Source organism: Chionomys nivalis, chromosome 10 (assembly GCF_950005125.1).
Source record: "Chionomys nivalis chromosome 10, mChiNiv1.1, whole genome shotgun sequence".
Classification (NCBI taxonomy): Eukaryota; Metazoa; Chordata; class Mammalia; order Rodentia; family Cricetidae; genus Chionomys; species Chionomys nivalis.
Genome location: NC_080095.1, coordinates 53253650 through 53273504, shown reverse-complemented (window position 1 = coordinate 53273504; position 19855 = coordinate 53253650). Strand labels below are relative to the sequence as shown.

Sequence of the window (19855 nt, the reverse complement as noted above, 5' to 3'; positions counted from 1 at the left end):
ATCTACTCTTAAACATTTTTTTAAACCTACTTAAAATATTTTGCTCTTTGGGTTGCCTAATTGTTTCAATAATTACAGTTATGTTTTACAGTCCAACAATATGTTGTTTTCTTTTTTCTCTGCTAAGTTTTGATACATGAAACCTGAAAATGAACCAGATTTAGGAATTTTTTCCTAAGACAGTAATATGTTTCTCATTTATCATATACAATAAATGCTGGTTTGTCTCATTAAACACTGATTACATTATTACCCAACTAATACCCAATACGTACCCATCCTGAGTAAGTATAAAACGTGAGAAGAACAAGTCTTCTGCTCATGTGCTCCCTGGGAAGTCAGAGACTTTGGGGTGTTGGTTTTCTCCTTCCATCAGGGGGTACTGTAGTCAGGCTTGGCCACCAGTGCCTTACTAATAAAGCCACCTCTCTGACCCCATTATCTACTTTAAATGCAATACAGACATCATGATTCACTACTGTTAACTAGTATTTTATATTAGCATAACAGTAAGTAAAAGCTTTTATTGAAACACACTTTTCGGTTCTGCTTTCCATAAACAGGTCACAACTGTAGGTTCTAAGTGTAATTTTCATAGAAACTGCCTAAGAAAAGGTAAGTGATCACAATCCTTAATTTTCATACTCTCCAAATAGTAAAGGCTTTTGAAGGGGTGTGCTGTTTCGTTTTTATGTCAATTTGACATAGATGAAAGTCATTTGGGAAGACGGAAATCAATTGAGAAAATGCCCCCAACCACATTGGCCTTTGGTGCATTTTCTTGATAGATGTGTGTATGAGTTGGGGTTGGAGGTGCCATCCCTGGGTTGGTGGTCCTGAATACTCTAAGGAAGCAAGCTAAACCAAGCCAGTAAGCAGCACTCATCTAAGGCCTTTTGCATCAGCTCCTGACACCAGGTTCCTGCTCTTTCCGTGATGGAGAATGGCCTGAGAGTTGGAAGCTGAAATAAAATCCTTTACTTTTGGCAATAGTGTTTAATCACAGAAATAGAAAACATAACTAAGACAGAAGTTAACTGTTCCAAGCATCTGTAAGGAACCCTAAATTGACCATCTTTGGCTATGCAAACAAGTCACAGATAAGGAACGTCTATTCAGTCAATAACAGAGAGCTTTATATAATTATGTATGGATCGAAAGACGAGAACAATTTCAAAGCTAGATTCTACCGGTATCAACTGTTCTTTCATGGGTCTCTGCACCTACCTGGCAAAGCCAGACACACAGACCGCCCCCTTATTACAGCAGCAATGCCCACAGAACCCAGGTGTAGTTCTGTGGGTGGCAAGGCTCGTGGCCAGTTGGGGTCGCTCTCTCTAACCTGCCAGGCACCGCTGCTGGGCCAGATGGGTGCCGAACAAAGTCGACTTCACTTCTCCACCTAACAACTAAGGAAGACAAGGAAACCTCCAAGCCCTGCTGGGGTCTTTGGGGCCAATGAAATCATTTCTTGCAGCCTCCTGCATTACTCGCCGCTGCGCGGGCCAGCTTCACCTGGGGCGAACATCATTTTGAGGGTCGCAGGCAGAGGCTGTGTCAAGTGGGAGAGACAGACTGAGCGGGGTCGGATGGGTTTGGGCCGCGCCCACATCCTGCCTGCAGGATAAAACTAGGAGGGCAAGGTGGGAGCGGGACAGGAGGGGATCGAGGAGTCACGAAGCCGCCTCCACTGGGGACCGCCTCCTCTCGGAGTGGCCGCCCCTGTTTATTCGTAATTATCAAGCGAGAACTCAGGTCAAACAGCCACCCATAGGTAACCCGTCTGGGCCTCCGAGGGTGCGCCAAGGGGGTGGGGGGGGGGGGATGCGGAGGCGAGCGGAGAAGTGGACCATTCAGACGGAGGGGGGAGCCGACAGTTTACCCTCATGCCCTGGCATCCGTCGTACCGGGAAAAGGCGTGCAAAGACAGAGTCCACTCTATTGCATTTGACCCTAGCTCGGTTATCCGGGACTCAGAGGAGGGACGGCTCTCCCGCGCATTCCCTCGCTCCCAGGTCGCCTCACCCCTCCGCGGGATTGTTGGTTAGGTCCGGGGCGGGGCGGAGAGGGCAGCCTCCACGTGCGGCCCCGATCCCGAGCTTTCGACTTCTTCCGCTGCTCTGCCTCGGCTTCCAACTCGGGGAGGGGCGGGGCCTCGGGCAAAGTGGGGCGTGTCTTAGGAGGGGCGTAGGCGTGGGCTCGAGGGGGTGGAGCGGAAGGCGGGGGCGGGGGGCGGGGCAGTTGCAGCGTTGGTCTGGCGGCAGCCGAGGGGCTGGGAGCAGCGAGAAGGCTCGGCGCCGCTGGAGCAGACGCCGGTTCAGAGTCGGACGCCTGGCTCTGGCTACTTTGGAGGTACGCGCGGGAGCCGGCGCGGGCCTGCTGGCCCCCTTTCTGGGACGGTGCACCCCGGCCGCCGCTGTGCCCCCTGCTGGTCTAAAGTGCGATTTCCCCGCAGTGCCGCTCTCGGCTTCTTTCTTCTCTCTCACGGGGCGTCGGGCACCGGGCGGGCAGGTCGTCTCTCCGCGAGTCGGAGCTCGCCCAGACCGGGGCCCCGGGGCAGCCGCGACCGCGAGGAAGGCGGGGAGCTGGGGGTGCCCGGCGCTGCGATCCTGAGCCCCCCAATCTCCGAGACCCCGCGTCGTGGGGCGCCTGCTTGTAGCGCCCGTCTGACTAGCTGGGACCAGTCGTGAACCGGGTGTTTCCGAGCGCTGTGCAGGACTGCCTGTTACGCTTGCAGGCCGGGCTGCCGGCTTTGGGAAGGCAGCACCCGTCCGGGGTCCCCGCAATTGCCTAGTGTGGGAAGCCCCTGAAGGGGGCCTCAGGGATGAAGGGGGCCTCAGGGATACACAAGCCGGGGGGGGGGGGGAGTGCGGCCTGTAGAATTTGGGTTTCTGGAGGAACTTAACACGGCCAAGCAAAGGAGACCACTAGCCTCCTTTGAGCCGGGAAGGCGGGGACGCGGACAGCTGGGGGCCACCCCTGTGAGGTCTACAGGCTTAAAACAACACTTGGAGTTCCAGGATGACTTAGCCTAATGGTGGGGCGCTTTCTTAAAGGCGGGGATAGATGGAAAGCTGTCAAAACAAACACATTTAAAGTTAAAATAAAAGCTGGCACGATTTTCAGACCGTGCCGTTGTGTGGCTGGTGTCGGAAGAAGAAATATTACCTCATTGGCCCCCTTACACCTTTTTTGGTTTTGTTTATTTATTTATTTAAGCAGCGGGTCTGTTTTGCCTGCATTGCCCTCGAGAGCTGTGTGGTGCCCACAGCGGGGAAAGAAAACTTGCGCAAAGGTTCTCGGCACTTCTGAATGTGGAGGGAAAGTGTACCTTACCGGATTTTCCACGCACGATTCACTCCTTTCTTTGGACCTGGTGATGTTTGTTCACTGGTTTTCTAAGCGTCTTCTTACATTTAGTTTTTACACGAAATCCCCCCTGTTGCCACAGGGTGTAGTTTGGGGATTAGAGAATGCTTTTGGAGAAAGCTGCTAGTGGCTTCATTTTCCAAGAATGTAAGTCATTTCCTTTCTGTGGTTTCAGGGAGTTGATGTTTCACAGCATCAAAATTCTGTGGGGAAAATTTTCCGTAATACATCTGTCATTTAAAAGACTTGTGACTTTTGTGTTTTCTCCTTAAGAACAGTGCATAAATTCAGGCCCAGCATTGTTAAAGGGACAAGAAGGCTTCTTGGTTTTTTTGTTTTGTTTTGTTTGCTTTCTTTATCCCGAATCTAGAGTATTGTGATTGCTATAGAAAGTTTTAACAACCAAGACCTACAAATGGCTTGCAGGATGGAGAGTGGGGGAGGGGAGGGGAGCAGAAAGGGACAGGAAAACAGATGCCTTTTGCCCCGGTCCTTTGCAGTAAAACTCCTAGCACCTAATCATTTTCCTTGGGTGTGGTTTTAAGAAATTACAGTTTTACGTTAAAAATGAGAATGCTCCACAGTTGGAGGCAGATGACATGGAAATGTGGGGGGTTTTGAGGGAGCTATGTTTGTAAACACACTGACTTCATATTTCATAGTAAAGTAGACCTTAGGTGGGATTATTAGATGGAAGGGGTCCCCCAGGGGATATCCCGTATCAAGTTATCTGCAGGATATCTTCTCCGGAAAGTGGGCTGACTCTAATCAGAATTCGTTCCCCGCCGGTTTTGAGTTGCTTGTAGAATACCCGTGATTTGACCCTGATGGGCAGTTCTTGCAAGGCTCAAAACCTTTTGACACAGGACAAATCTTTCTGACTTCTTTGTCCCTTCCTTTTTGGATCTAACAGGGGTAAGACCCCAGCTTTGAGTACACAATCTGAGCGTGTAGATTTCAGATACCCCTGGCTTTACAGGAAAATGCCCGCAAGCAACCTGGGCAGGCTCCTGAGGCCCTGCTTTGAAGGCAACATGCCAGTGTGCTATAGGTTTTTAAAAATCTGTCATTCAGTTGGGCTGGCTGAATTGGGGGCTGTTGAAGACCCTTCCACATTTAACTATGCTTATAAAGAACGTTTGGCTTTCAGAACTTATGACATAATGGGCCGTGTAGCCTTTTGTGGCAGTTGCTTGGAATGCAAGTTTCAAATAGAATTGTTTTTGACTGAGCTGTCAGGTTTAAGAGTTTTGTGTAAATGACTCCTGCCTCACAGCAAACTCTCTGATAAAGGAATTCTTTGTAGTTTTCAACTTGGATGTTATACATTTTGATCTCCAAAGCTGTGTGTGTGTGTGTGTGTGTTTAAATGAAACCTGCAAACAATTATTTTGTTACGTGAAAGCCAGTACCAAGAAAAGATTAATTCAGTCCAGATGTAAAAAATGTATGTGAATTTTAGATTTGGATGATCTCAACAAGTTTCCCTTTTGTTGATGAGACTGCCTGGATCCCAGATGGCATCCACAAATTATCCCATAGGCCTTTTTCTGAATTGAGGACCGAATTTCATGGGCTTTCTCCAAAGTCACTTTAATGTTATTTTAAATCTCGAGAATAGAAAGCTTTCTGAACCATAGCAGGGCGGGTGCTTGTTATTCCCACAGAAGCCTGCAGGGTCCCAGCGCAGGACATGCGGTCTGTTCCTTAGTGTAAAAACAGGAGGTAGAGAGCACGTAGGGGGCTAGCCTTCAAAGGTTTCCTTTAGTTACCTGAGTCCAGCTTCCCTTTAACAGAAAAAGAAGTTTCAGGTGTTTCCAGTCTTCAGTAGAGTCCCGCTTAAGGGCTTGTCTTGTGGTTTCAAGTGTCTTTGGGTCTTGTTTGACTAGCCTTAACCCCTCTGCCCCCTTCTGAGTCTGAACAAGTAGTTTAAAAGAGAAAGAAGATTGATCTATTTGTTTTGTTTTGTTTTGTTTTGTTTTCAAGACAGGGTTTCTCTGTGTAACAGCTTTGGCTGCCTTGGAACTCACAATGATCTGCCTGCCTCTGCCTCCTGAGTGTGGGGTTAAAGGCGTGCAACATCACTGCCCAGCTCTGACAAGGAGTTTCTGAGCTGTGGAATTTTAATGAAAATGTGTCTTCCCCAAAGCTAAGTGAGAAGAGTGGGATTGCCAACTTCAGTGGCGAAACTTCAGTGGGTAGGAGGTAGTTGAGAGGGCTGTTAAAATCGCACACTGTCTGGGGAGGAGGCCTTGCTGATCTACATAAATAAGTAGAAACAAGGTAAAGGGATAATTTGAGAGGAACCAGGTAGCAGAATACTAAGCATTGGCTTGCATGGAGAATTTAAACTTAGAAGGATAAATAGTGAATGTCAGCGTTAAAGTAGGGAGACCTTTCCATTTGAATTAAAAGAATAATATCTTTTTTAGCTGCACAAAGGATAAATTTGGAATTGACATGCCGAGGGTCTGTATACAGGCTGCAGTGGGACCGGCTGCTGATTGATTGTTGTCCTGGAAACCTTGCCTCCCTTGATGTTGACTCAATAGTTTGCTGTTAAGTAATGTGTAGGAGCCGAATGCCATTATTGCTCACCCCTACCCAGCCACTTCCCATTTTAAAGAGTGGAAAATTTTTGTGTGTAAATGCTAATGATTATACAGATATTTAATTGGTCTCTACCATTTGGGAAGGCTATTAATACATGCTTGGTAAAAAACGTGGGACCAAAGGGTTCTTCAGCAGTAATGGCCGACATTAAGTTTGGGGTAGAAGCAGGCACTCTGTGCATCTCGTTATTTTTCATTTTTTAGTGGTATAATTACTTCTAGTGCAAGTTTGTATATGGTCACTCTTTATGTGCACCAAGTGGACCCATTGTGTAATATATTATATTGATCAAAGAGAGATTACAGGCCATGAGAAGGACGAAGAAAATAACTGATCTGACAGCTGGCTGTGTTGCTTCAGGAAGAGAAGAATGTGTTGAAACGAATTCACAGATGAACCAAGCATACATAGTCCCAAGGAAAAGGCACTGTTGACCTGGGGCTTCCCTGGCGGTGTCTCTAGCTCAGCATTTGCTTGCTTTGCTTTTCCCACCTGCATGGCCCTTGTGGCAGAGCTCAGACAGTAAGAAACTAAGGAGCGATCCAGACATTCCCCAGGAGCTAGAACAAGGTTCCGTTCAGAAGCATCAACTTAGATAACTTAGATACGGAGTCTCCTGAGTGACTTACCCCGGCATACCCACAGATGTTTTCCAATGTTTTTATACTTTTTATAAAACACCGTTTTATATCAACACACAGCCGCAGTCTTGTGTGAGAGAGAAAGTCTTCCCTAAGTGAAGCTAACTCAGGAGCTGGCTCTCTGGCCACACTGAATGAGATGTAATTAATATTCTCCCCACAGGACACAGCCCTTGCTGTACAGTTGCAGTGGCTGGCTGACTTTCTTTCACACCTTTTAGTCCTTGTTGCTTTATCTCTTTGAATCTGTTGCTCCCTTATTATATATAACCAGAGACATGCTCAACTCAGAATCATCCGGCACACAGGGATCTGGTCCAAGGAGGACCATTATTCTGGATTCTTTTTTTTTTTTTAAATATTTATTTATTTATTATGTATACAATATTCTGTCTGTGTGTATGCCTGCAGGCCAGAAGAGGGCACCAGACCCTATTACAGATGGTTGTGAGCCACCATGTGGTTGCTGGGAATTGAACTCAGGACCTTTGGAAGAGCAGGCAATGCTCTTAACCTCTGAGCCATCTCTCCAGCCCTCTGGATTCTTATATAAGGTTAATCTGTTCTTAGATTTCATCTAAAGACAGGCAAATATAAGTTGCTTGGTTTTCTTGTGTATTTTGCCTTTTGGGGGGTTGGATGGTTACCCCAACAATGTCACATAATGCATAGAAATTGATGTCGTGAGTGGTGATTCTTTTTCTTGAATTTCCACTAATTAATACATCCAGTTTCTCCATTCTGTTACCAGACAGTCGGGTAGTGTGGGGCTCATATGTACTGACTAATGCTTTGGTGGCTCAAAAAGAAAAATTGAGTATTTCAGAATTGCGAGTATAATATTAAGATTAAAAATAACTTCAAAATAGGGTATGCAATGATTTTTTTTAAAAGCAGTATTTATCAACAGAAACACTGAAGGTTCAGCTGGGAACTCAAACTTTATGGGATAGTTTGAAGTGTTACGGCAAAAGAGTGCCGGATTTCAGCTGAGCACCGAAGGTAGTGAAAGGGGCCTTAGGTGACATATCGGCTAACCCATCATTTTTAGGGGCGGAATGACTCACACCAGTGCGCGTGTATCAGGACCCAGTGTGGTCCAGCCAGCAGCTAGACAGATGGGGCTTCTGTCCAGACCCTGCGGGGGAGAGCACAGGCCTGGAACCCGGTAGTTCTCATCCCAGTCTGCCTGGAGGCTCAGTGCCTAGGGTAGATGCCCTTTTCTGATTCACCCCATGATGTTGTGTGGCTCTGCTCAGGTAGTCCAACCTGTTAGAATGGATCGGTAGTGAGGCGGGACATCCGTCCATCTGTCCATCCCTCTGTCCATCCATGCCCATTGACCCCACCCCTACCCCTGCGCCCTCCACACTGAGCTATTGGGATTTGTCTTTTCCCCCTCCCTCTTCCCCATCTCCCTCATCTTCCTCCTGTCTAGGCCAGCCAGAGATGCTGGGCTGCAGACAGCTGAGTGGGTATCTTGGGCCCTGTTAAGATGGACTCTAATTTCAAAGATCTTGTCTCTAAAGAAGGTTCACCATTTGGGTTCCTCTATGTAAGCTTTCTCCCTCTCTGAAGTTTCCCTCCCTCTCCATATTCTCCCCCAGCAAGTAAATATCCTCAGAAACAGCTAGTCTTCATCAAAAACAGAGGTGAAGTTCTGCTGCCGAGGGCTGGGGCCTGCCCTGGAAGCACTAACAGAGAAGCCTGGGATTGTGGTCGCGCTGAGACCCGGTGGAGGAAACCAAGAGTCCACAGAGGATGCAGATGCGCTCTTTCTCTCAAGTTTCCCTCAAGAATAAAGGGCTTTTTCCTGCCTCCAGACAAGGCTTGCCGTTTCGGTTTAGGCTCATGAAAAAGGTGGTAGTGGGTGGTAGAACTACAGAAATTTAAATAAGAGTGTGTCATCTTCAGCCCTGATGGAATGAGGTACTACATTCAACAGCAAAATCTTGTCAGATAGCATCCCAGGAAAAGTATATGATGACCGCAGTCTACAGTCCCGACATGTTACTCAGTGAAATCACAAGAGATTATTATAGCTTGAGGACTGTAGAGAAGAGAGGCAGGGACGTGAGGTGGTGAGGTGAGGATTTTTGTTTGTCTGTTTCTTTTTAGACAGGGTTTCTCAGTGTAGACCCAGCTGTCCTGGAACTCACTCTGTAGGCCATGCTTACCTTGAGCTCAGAGATCTGCCTGTCTCTGCCTCCCCAATGCTGGGATTAAAGCCGTGCATCACCACAGGCCTACTTACTGATAAGAATTTTTTGAGGAGGTGAGGAGGCAGTTTCCAGATAGGATTTCTCAGTAGCTTCAGAGCCTGTCTTGGAACTCGCTCTGTAGACCAGCTGGCATCAGAATCACAGAAATCTGCCTGTCTCTACCTCCTGAGTGCTGGGATTAAAAGCATGTGCCACCACCGCCTGGCAAGAATTTTTTTTTAAGTGGGAATATATTCATTTTACATAGTGATAGGTTTCATAAGAAGTTTCCATTCAAATGTATCATGTGATTTGACTGTATTTGCCCCTCCCACTTCATGCTCTTCCTATATCCAGCTATTCTTGCTTCTCTTTTCATGTCACACACACACACATAAATGATTTTATATATGTATATGAAATCTAGGAACATATATTAGAGAAAATGTGGTATGTGTCTTTCTGAGTTTGGTCCTGCAAATGATATACTTTGATTGGATAAAACCCACACACGCACACACACCAAATTTTTCCTCATCCATTCATCTGCTAATAGGCACCTAGGCTGACTCCACAACAGGGCTGTCAGTCATGAGCAGTGTCTCTAGTATGCTGACCCAGATTCCACTGGGTCACTTTGAAGTCACTCCCTGGAATCCAGACTCTGCTGTTCTCCTTGGGTAGCTGGAGAAATGACTTGTGCTTTGCATTTCCTTCTCTCCTATAAAATGATGGGCGACGGAAGTTTTGATTGCCCCACAGAGTTCCTGTGACCATTAGATGCAATGGTACATGCAAAACAACTGGCCTGGTGTTGACATACAGCAAGCAGTCAAGTGGTTTGAGCTGTTATCGCTATGTACAGAAAGAGTAATGGGCTTCTTAGAGGTTGCCTTTGTTTACTACTGGATCCTTGGGTTTCCCTCTCAGGAAAAGCAGGCCACAAACCCTGTGTCTGTTGAGATACTGGGCAGTTGGTTGCTGCAGTGAGAACAGCTGGCTTTTCCTACTGGTTGATGGGAGGAAGTTTTCCAAGTTCTCTTCTAATTGTTTTTCTTTCTTTTTACAGATACCAAAAAGTAAATCTGCATATTAAAAGTATTCTCTTTATGTCATTAATATATTGGGTAGCGCTTTCAGACTGAAGAGTGGCAGAGGACCCTGCTTTCTGCTCATACACCCTGCAGAATTTCCCATGAGCCCTTTCAAAGCCCCTGTTACTGTTTATTCCTCAGCCCCCCTCCCCATTGGCCCAGTTTACACACTGTGAGTCAAACCCCTTAATGACTTTCTGTTATTGGGCCCAGAGTTTAAGATTTTAAAACCATTCATTCAGAGGAAATTAATAGTCTGAAAGTTTCAGAGGGAGCATTTAAGCAAAAAGGAACTTAGCTTAAGCGCATCGGGAAGATACATTTACATCCAAACAGCGTAATTACTAGCCCAGCTATAGGCCCGGATGAGCAGTGCCGTATCATTCTGATCTGTTCCTAGAAGTGGGGGGTGCTACCTCACATGGCCCATTCCTGCCTGTGCACTCTGCAAACCTCAGGCTTGAGTAAACTGAGCACCTTAGCAGTGTGCACTAGACCAACAGAAACTAGGTTCAGTGTCTGCGTGAAGTGTTCAGAGCTACACTGAGTGATGCCTGCGGCCCCTGTCTGCCTGGCCAGTGAAATACAAGTGTGGGGAAAGGAGTTAGGTGTCCCTAGGGAGGTGCCAAATCTGGCCTTAGTTACTAGGAAACTAGTGGTCATGGCCAAGGGTACGATGTCTAGTCCCATCTTTGGGTGCTGAGCCTGTGGTAGGTAGGAAGCCAGGCTGAGCTCCATCTTTGGGAACTTGCCTGAAATTCAGGAAAAAGCCTCAAGTATTAGAAGAAAACTAAGAAATTGAAGTGACTGGATGTTTAAATCCCGTTGTTCATCTAACATAATACATAACCGGCATATGCCAGGTTGTGTTGTAGGCCCCAGAGATACGTAAGTGAACAGAATAGAGAACAGAATTCTACCTTCGTGGTAGTCTATTAAGAGACGGGCAGGAAGTGAAGTCCATTTTATGTGTTCAGAAGGTCATAAGTATGAAACAAAAGGAGGTCAAAAGAAATGCTGGTCCAGGGAGATGGGGACATTACTGCTTGGAATAGAGACGCTGATATCAGGGCAGTACCAAAGCATTTTGCTTCATTGTGCCAGTGACGGTGACTGAGATGGGCAGAGTTCCCGGAAGCTGTTTTGACTGACTTCCAAGTGGAGGAGCCGAGGAGGAGGGAGGTTGGCTGTGGGATCTGGAGTCCAGGGACAGGGTCCAGAGTCTGGAAGTTGCCAACACAGTATACGTGAGATAGCTTTTGCAGACAGAGAAAGGCCTATGAGCAAAGCCGCGAGGCAGGTAAGTATCTGTAGTTGGTGGAGAAGAGAAGAAATGAACTGTCCAAGGAAGGCTTTTAAGCCGAGGATCTTACACGTTTCCAGTGGAGTGGGCTCCTCCTTGAGCGTCTGATGCTGTTACCAACACCGTTGTCTGCACCACAGGCAGAGGAGTTGTTTTTCTGACTGTGGTGCTTGAGCTACTTCATCAACAGACTTGAATTTAGAGTGAACTCCCAGAAGATAGCAGGGAATGTCCCTGAAGTCAGTAAATGTCTCCCAGAGTCTGGGAGAGTGAGTGAGTGAGTGTCACATGTTGCTCAGAGGTCAAGCGGAGTAAGGTAGGAGAGTCATTCTTTGAACCCCTGAAATCATTCTAGACCAAGGCAAAAGCTGTGGTGATAGCAAGGGTAGGGACAGACGCCCTGTTGGAGAGGGTCCCAAGAGAACGAGAAGTTTATGAGCGGTAACTGTTTGTAATTCTGCCATTTATAAATCTTTAATATTGGTTGTGTTTTTTTATTTTAATATGGGGCATTATTTCAGAATGGGATTGTTGGGAGCGTGAGGGCTTCAGTGGGCTCAGACAGGAGTTGGGCACCTTTACACCCACCTCCTTGGTGATTGTTGGTAAGGCTCCGGTGTCCAGATTGTATGTATCTACTTATTTTGAAATAAGAGAACTGTTCTGTCGCAGTTTTCAAGCTGCAGGTTGACTGTCTTTAGCTAAAAACCGTACCCTGAAAGCACTTCTCATGAGTCTTTATCTGTCCAGTGATCTGTTCTTGGATTCAGTATATGAAGTTCTTTTGTAGGAAAAGAGATACATACCTGAAAAGCAGTAGGTTTGGGGTGTCCAGGCTATGCTTAGGGCCCACTCTGGAAGTCCTCTTTCACAGAAGGGATTAGGACTAGAGGTTCTCAAGAGTCAAAGCAAATAATGAAGTTCTCTTTAGTGTTTGTTCTATACCCCGCTAATGGCTTTCATCATGATCGTTATTTCTAAGCATGTGATTAAGCAATTTTTGTAATTTTGGATTTTATATCATAATTGAGCACCAAGAATTTTCCCTTCCTGGAATTAACTTTGGATTATAATGGTAATTTTATGTAATGCTGTCATCAAAATGAATAACACATCTCTAATACTAATTATCTTTCTCTAAGTGTATTCAAACGCTGACACTTAAGCTTTTGGAGTGTTAAAGGCTTACAAAGTGATTGGGAGAATTAAGACTTTGTTACATGTATTTGACTATTGTTTGGTAATAAAAGATTCTTTAGAAAGTCACTAATTATGGAGAAGTGCTGGAAAGGGCGAAGGTTTCGTTGGCAGTGGGTTATGGCACATGGCTTTTGGATATTGGAGCACCACTGATGGTAGCCTGTTTCCAGCAGACTGTGGTTCGAGCGTCTAATGTCAACATGCTCAGGCATGCGCTGTCCACACTTCTTTATCATCGTTTTTGCATGTTTTTTCAGCTGAAGCTTGCAAGTCACTCTACGGTTAGTTAAATGGTCATAATTGACTCGTAACAGAGAAACACACCAGGCCAGTGTGAAATGGTTCTGCAGTGCAGTATTTTCCATGGTGGAAGCTATGTGGTGCCGAACTTTAAGCAGACCATGTCAAGTCTCTTCTGTCCGGGACTGTAGGATGCTATCCAGAGTTCTTAGCATGAGATTTTTCACGCCAAACCCAGGTTGCCTGCCTGAGGCCCATCAGCAAGATTGGCGGCGGCGGACATAATTTAGCTTTTAACACTTTTATTCGCCAACATTTAAAACTTGGGAAATTTGACATTTTAAAAATTGTATTTTACAGTTTCCCTTGAAAGGTCAGAACCCCTGGCAGTGACCTTCTTTGTGTGGGCGTGTGCTCCGCAGCCCCACAGGGGCCAGCAGAGAGCCAGTGTCCACATCCCCAGCACCGTAGCCTGCTTCTTCCAGTGGGCTGTGTGTCATCTCAGAGCACTTTAGGTCTAGTTAAATTGTCTCCCCCATCATCCCGTGTGACACGCTGACGTCGTATTTCCTCTTCTGGGATTTCTTTCCGGAATCCAGGCTCTCTCTGTTGCTCCTCACAGCCGAAACCTGGCACCTGGCACCTTGTGCAGTCAACTTTGCGTGTGGTACCTGGCTCGGCCAGTCTCCCCACTCATTTCTTGAAAGCAGAGACCATATAATTTACCAGTACCAGGAAAGTTTATTTTAGATTTACTGGATTAGCTTTTTTGATTTAGTTTCTGGTGCATAGAACTCTATAATTATGGTGATGGTATAGAAACGGAAAATAGCAGTCTTACGTAAAATCGCCCTCAAACTGTACTTTCTAGGTATATTATTCCCAAGCCCGTTGTCATAGTGTTTGCACAATCTTCTTGTGTATCCATTCACTAATACTTCAGTTACCGTCAACGTTCTGTGCCGTTGTATAGATGTATGTAATATGAAAATGTGTGATTTCCAGATTAATGAGTCAGTACTGCCTACCAGTTTGGGGGAGTGGTATGCTTCATCTTAGCTATGACCACTTTCAGAAGTCCAGATTTTTTCATTCATTTACAAATAATGTGTACATTACTTTTTTTGTTGTTATTTGAGACAGGATTTCTCTATGTTAACCCTGGCTGTCTTAGAACTCGCTCTGTAGACCAGACTGGCCTCAAACATAGAGATTCTCCTGCCTCTGCCTCCCGAGTTGTTTTTGGTTTTGATTTTGTTTGTGAAGACAAGGTCTCACTTGTGTATCTCTGGCTGGCCTGGAACTCACTCTGTAGGCCAGGCTAACCTTGAACTCACAAGTCTGCCTGCATCTGCCAGCCTGAGTGCTGAGACTAAAGGTGTGGACCACAGTGACTGGTTGTGAAAGGTAGGTTCTAAATACTAGAATACATAATGATTTAGTTTTGAAAATTATTGCAATAAGTATACAACAAACCCAGGCAGTGGTGGTACAGAGCACTCAGGAGGCAGAGGCAGGCGAATCTCTGTGAGTTTGAGGCCATTTCCAGGATAGCCAGTGCTACACAGATAAACCCTGTCTCAAAAAACCGAGAGAGAGAGAGAGAGAGAGAGAGAGAGAGAGAGAGAGAGAGAGAGAAAGAGAGAAAGAAGAAGAAGGAGAAGGAGAAGAAAAGTATACAGCAAGATCTTAGTAGAGATTGCTCTGAGTGTCTGGGAGGGTGCAAAGGTAGGGCATGTAATACTGACCAGGTTCTGAATTCCTCCTTCCTTTCTGCTCTCCAACAGAAGATTTAAAAATAATCAGAATGTAAACCTATAGCCTTTGGGACAAAAATGAATGAAGATGTAACTAAAAGCCAGGGCTTGGGGGATGAAAATGTTCAAAAAAGGAAAAACTAGCCGGGCGGTGGTGGCGCACGCCTTTAATCCCAGCACTTGGGAGGCAGAGGCAGGTGAATCTCTGTGAGTTCGAGACCAGCCTGGTCTACAAGAGCTAGTTCCAGGACAGGCTCCAAAGCCACAGAGAAACCCTGTCTCAAAAAACCAAAAAAAAAAAAAAAAAAGGAAAAACTATTGTCCAAAGAATTTTCTTTGCCTGTTGTCATTGCAGTAGTGTTTAAGAAAATAATACTTTATGACTCTAGGAATTGATTGAATCTGTCTTCAAAAGGAATTAAAAGACAATGGGAAAATTAGGCTTCAAATATAAGACATACATAGCCAGTTTGGAAATAACTTATGGGACTATTAACTATTTCAAAGGTAGTAACAGTAAGGTCTTGTCTCATTGCTCTGAGAAGGAAAAAATGAAAATAAATGAACACCCCCTCCCCATGAGAAATGGGTAGCCTTTATTTAATGGTTCCAAGCTCATAACGATTTTCCCCATCTGATATCTTTGGGAAATGTTGAGGACTTGGCTGTAGTCAGTCTCTGTGTTGGCATAGGTTCCACCACCACAACCAGAAATGGCTCGTGTTTTTCTTCCAAAGAAAAGAGAATCCTGTGCTTAACCAAACCTATCTAAATACAGTATTAAAGTTCATTTGTTTTTCATACTAAAGTCAGCTTCAAGGTGCCAGTTTAAAATCTTTATTAAGGAATCAAGTTACTTATGGGCAGATTTTAGGGAGTGTTACTTCAAGTAAACCTGAGATTTTCAAATTTAACATTAAAAAATTTTTTTTTAAAAAAATCAAATTAAGAAACAGTTTTTTCTAGGAATGTGGAGGGTCTAGAATTTGCAGTAAACCCTAACTAAGTCCATTTAAAATAAAGCCTTTCTAATCTCCAGAGTTTATTTTCTAAGCCTGTGTTCATTTTAAATAGCTGAAAAAGGACATTTGATTGATTATGTACTTTCATAGGTGTCTAGAGGAACATTAGGAGATGTTTTCATGACGTCACAGAAAGCTAATGGAAGTGACCCAAGATAGGGCGTGCAGTTCCCTTTAGTACCAGCCTTGTCCTTCAAGTAGGCCTGCTTCCTGAGGAGGATATTATGAAGGACCCTGGGAATGGGAATGGTAGAGACAGAGAGCTAAATTAATACCTTTATTCTGTAATCTGTCTTCTGCTGAATAGAGTTTGAAGTACTATCTTAAATTGCCTAAGAGACTAGAAAGGCTGTGAAATTTGGTTTGAGGGCTTTGGGGCTGGGGAGGGGAGGGAGAGTGGCCTTGCTTTGGGGTCAGCCAAACTGGTTTTTTGGGCATTCGAGTCTTGGCAGGACTTTGTCATGGTAGCTCCTGTGTCTCGCGCAGTGACACTGACACGGCTGGGAGGCCTGTTGTGGCTTAACAGGTAGGCAGCAAGCAGCTTGCCAGCAGGTAGCGGCTCCTGTTCTGCCCTTCTGGATCTTCCTGCCACCTGGAGCACTGGCGACTCTGGTGGTGTCTCCGCTTTGTTCCTTCCAAGCAGTGTGAGGTCAGTCACCTGGCATTTGGGTTCACACCTTAGACAAATCACATGTTTACCTGCTGACCCGCAAGGGAAATGTGTTCTGTCCTAAGTCTGGCATATGAATAAACTCTATCGTCTTGTAACAGCGATACATATTCAGCTCTTAATATTTGCATTGAAAAGAATACAAATTTTGTTCCTTAGATATTCAAAAGGCCCTAAGTAGAGACTGAGTTTTTATGACTACTGATAGAAAATAACAGTAGAAATTATCTGTGCTTTCTCAATGTAAGCTCTGTCTTTTGAAATACCTGAGTTTGGGAATATTGTGTGACAAGACTTTCTGGGGAGATGCGACACACGTCTGTCTGATCACAGATTCGGAGCCCAGGACAAACCAACATACTGACACCCCAAAGTCCAACTTGGTGAACCATGAGTTTTATGGGGATTACATATGGGTGAAGGGTTACGGCCAAGAGCTGAAGTGACTTGGACGCACCCCCAAAGCCATCTCAGCATGGGTGATGGCTCCCAAAGGCCGGGAACCGGCAGCTTGACCAGGAAGCAAAGTACCGCTCCTTAAGAGCAAGATGTATTTAATGCTTAAATTTTCTAAGGAATCTGAGAACTGAGTCTGAAGACTTCAGATAGAAGATAGCTGTAAGACGGAGCCTGTAAGGAGTGAGTTCAATGGCAGGACACCTTTCCCTGGGCAGTCGGTGACTGCAGCAGAACAGGGTCCTCTTTAAGGCCTGTGCTCTTTTCCGCTAACTACCTTGTTCGATAAAATAATTGCAGTTTTGGAAATATATGGCACAACATTTTTTATTCCTTTTTTTTTTAGCCCCTTTAAAATTTGCCTAATAATTTATTTGAGATAGTCTTACTGCATAGCCTTGACTGGCCTGATACCTCTACTCTGCTTAGACTAGGCTAGTCTCTAATTTGCCACAGCCCTGCCTCAACCTCCCAAGTACCCTTTTGATAACTTGCAAAGCCAATTATAGTTTCTGTTGGACACTAGCAACTTATTTTCTCTAGCTCGTCTTTATTTTGTCGGAGAGAAGTTTTATTTCAGGCCAACTAAAGTCTGTCTTTTCAGTCATTTTCAGCTTGACCCAGAATTCCAAATCATTGACCTTTAATCACAAAAAGCAAAGATGTGTGTAAAATCTTACACTGTGGCTCCTTTGATAATTGCGGATGTTATCTTCGTTCCTTTTTCGAACCGGCTAGCAAGAAATCTAAAGTGAAAAGTGTTTTGAAATGACTGCACATTGTATATTTAAAGGTTAGATACTCAGTTCAGAAACTTCGCATACTCTTTACAGCTTCTGTTTAAAACCTGGAATGCAGAAGCCCGTGGCGCCCATGAGGTGGCAAAACTGGTGCTTTATGGACGTGTTTCTTCCACGGACCTTCTGCTGTGCTCACAGGTCACTTTGAAAGCTGTACATGCCAGAGATTTTGCCGAAAATCAGAGATGAGCAGGACAAGAGCCTAGCACAGGTCGACCAGAAGGACAAGGAAAGCACACTTAACACAACGTATTAAGGAGAATGCTACATATAACTTCTCTCCTGTTTTTGACAACAGATTATCTTTGCTGTTCAGAATTGTTTTTCTTGTTTCTTTTCCTTTTTTCTTTCTTTCTTTTTTTTTTTTTTTAACTCCCTTCAGTTTTTTAAGACAGGGTTTCTCTGTGTAGTCTCGGGTATCCTGGAACTAGCTCTGTAGACCAGGCTGGCCTCAAACTCACAGAGATCCGTCTGCCTCTGCCTCCCAAGTGCTGAGACTAAAAGCATTCAGAATTCTTGCTCAGTGATAAGTGGGTCTTTGTTTTATGAAGTAGCCTTGACATTGTCTCAGTTACCAAATGACCATGACTTCCTACATTTCAGTTTTAAGGTTGAGTTTAAGCTCAGGGTTTAAGCTAAAGCCTCGGGTTTACCAATTGAGCCAATTCTGCATTGTATTCAATGCACATTAGCAAGAGGCTTGAGGTAATAACTGCTACTTACTATATAAACACTAGTGGATATGTAGATTTGTTTTTAAACATTTTACCTTTCTTCAGACAAATTACATGCATGAGAAATAAAGTTCACAAGTTATAAGTAGATAATTGAGTTTGGGTAAATATATGCACTCATGTAACCAACAAAATAACTAAAACATAGACCATTCTGTCGGGACCAGATGTTTACTGTGGTCCCTTTTTAGTCACACCCCCATTCTTTCTTTCACCTTGTTTTTGTACATGGTTTCTTCTGTCATTTAGTATATGTGTTTGGGGGATATCAAGTTTTGTTAGGGATTTTGGTGAGCATGTTCATGAGTGATCTTTTTTTAAAGAAAATGTTCTTGCCAGATGATGGTGGCACTGTACCTTTAATCCCAGCACTTGTAAGGCAGAGGCCGAAGGATCTGAGTTTGTGGCTAGCTTGGTCTACAGAGCAAATTCCAGGACAGTTAGGGCAACACAGAGAAACCCTGTGTTGAAAAACCAAAAGGGGGAGAAAAAGAAAAGAAAACGTTCCTAATGCATTGGTTGCCCATGCCAGTAGCTCCTTTCGCATTCTTGGGTGGCGTCCAGTTGTTGGTTGGCTCATTCATTCCCCTACTGATGAAGGATACTTGGGTTGTTCTATTTTAGAGCCATCCTAAATATTCTATTACCAAGAATATCCATGTTCGTTTCTTTCTTAGTTGTGTGGTATGTGAATACATAACTTTATAGAGAAACTGCCTGATTGTTTTTCTGAAGTGGCTTGTGCCATTTCAAGGTCCTATGAGCAATGATGGCCGAGAGTTCTTTGTTCGAATTGTTGCCGAGTCTTGGCGTTGTCAGTCTTTGCAGTTTTATGAGTGTGTAGGTAGCTTACTCTGGCTCTTATTGTGTCTCTTAAAGACTAATGATGCCAAGCATCATCCCAAGTGCTTCTTTGTCCTTCCCTCCTGGTCCTCGCTGAAATGACTATTCAGATTTATTGGTCATATTTTTAAGAAGTTGTCGGTTCTATTTCATTATGAGAGCTATTTGTGTTATTCATGTTTTCTGGACTTGTTTTGAAGCAGGTGTTTACTTTTTTTCCAGTGTGAAAATTTCTTCATCTTTAAGGTGACTTTCAAAGGGCAGAGTTCTGTGGATGATTTCTTTTGTTTGTTTAAGGTCTATGGTAAGCCGGGCGGTGGTGGCGCACGCCTTTAATCCCAGCACTCGGGAGGCAGAGGCAGGCGGATCTCTGTGAGTTCGAGACCAGCCTGGTCTACAAGAGCTAGTTCCAGGACAGGCTCCAAAACCACAGAGAAACCCTGTCTTGAAAAACCAAAAAAAAAAAAAGGTCTATGGTAATTTTCCTCCATATAGTTAGGTCTAGTAGTTTCAGTACAATTTGATAAAAATGTGTTATTAAATCACTTTTGTCGCCGGGCGGTGGTGGCGCACGCCTTTAATCCCAGCACTCGGAAGGCAGAGGCAGGCAGATCTCTGGGAGTTCTAGGCCAGCCTGGTCTACAAGAGCTAGTTCCAGGATAGGAACCAAAGCTACAGAGAAACCCTGTCTTGAACCCCCCCCCCCAAAAAAAATCACTTTTGTCAAAAGTTAGATAACTTTATACAGGTTTTTTTCCTGAACCCTTTATTCTATTCGGCTGAATATTTCGGGCTTTGTTTGGCTCTGGTGACCCACACCTTTCCTTAGACGCACATTGCACTGCTTTGGTTGCTACACCTTTAAAAAGAATCTATGAATGAGGTCGTGAGACCCACTTTGGTGTCTTCAAA

General features: G+C 44.7%; 1 protein-coding gene across 2 annotated transcripts in view; it reads left to right on the top strand.

Moving 5' to 3' along the window:
- Nucleotides 1-2253: 2253 nt before the first annotated feature.
- The window catches only part of Frmd6 (FERM domain containing 6), a 71676-nt gene continuing 54074 nt past the window's right edge, over nt 2254-19855 (top strand). For both annotated transcript variants that reach the window (XM_057782694.1, XM_057782693.1), the window contains exon 1: nt 2254-2352. The gene's annotated coding sequence lies outside the window, so the exon portion shown is untranslated. The remainder of the gene's footprint in view (nt 2353-19855) is intronic.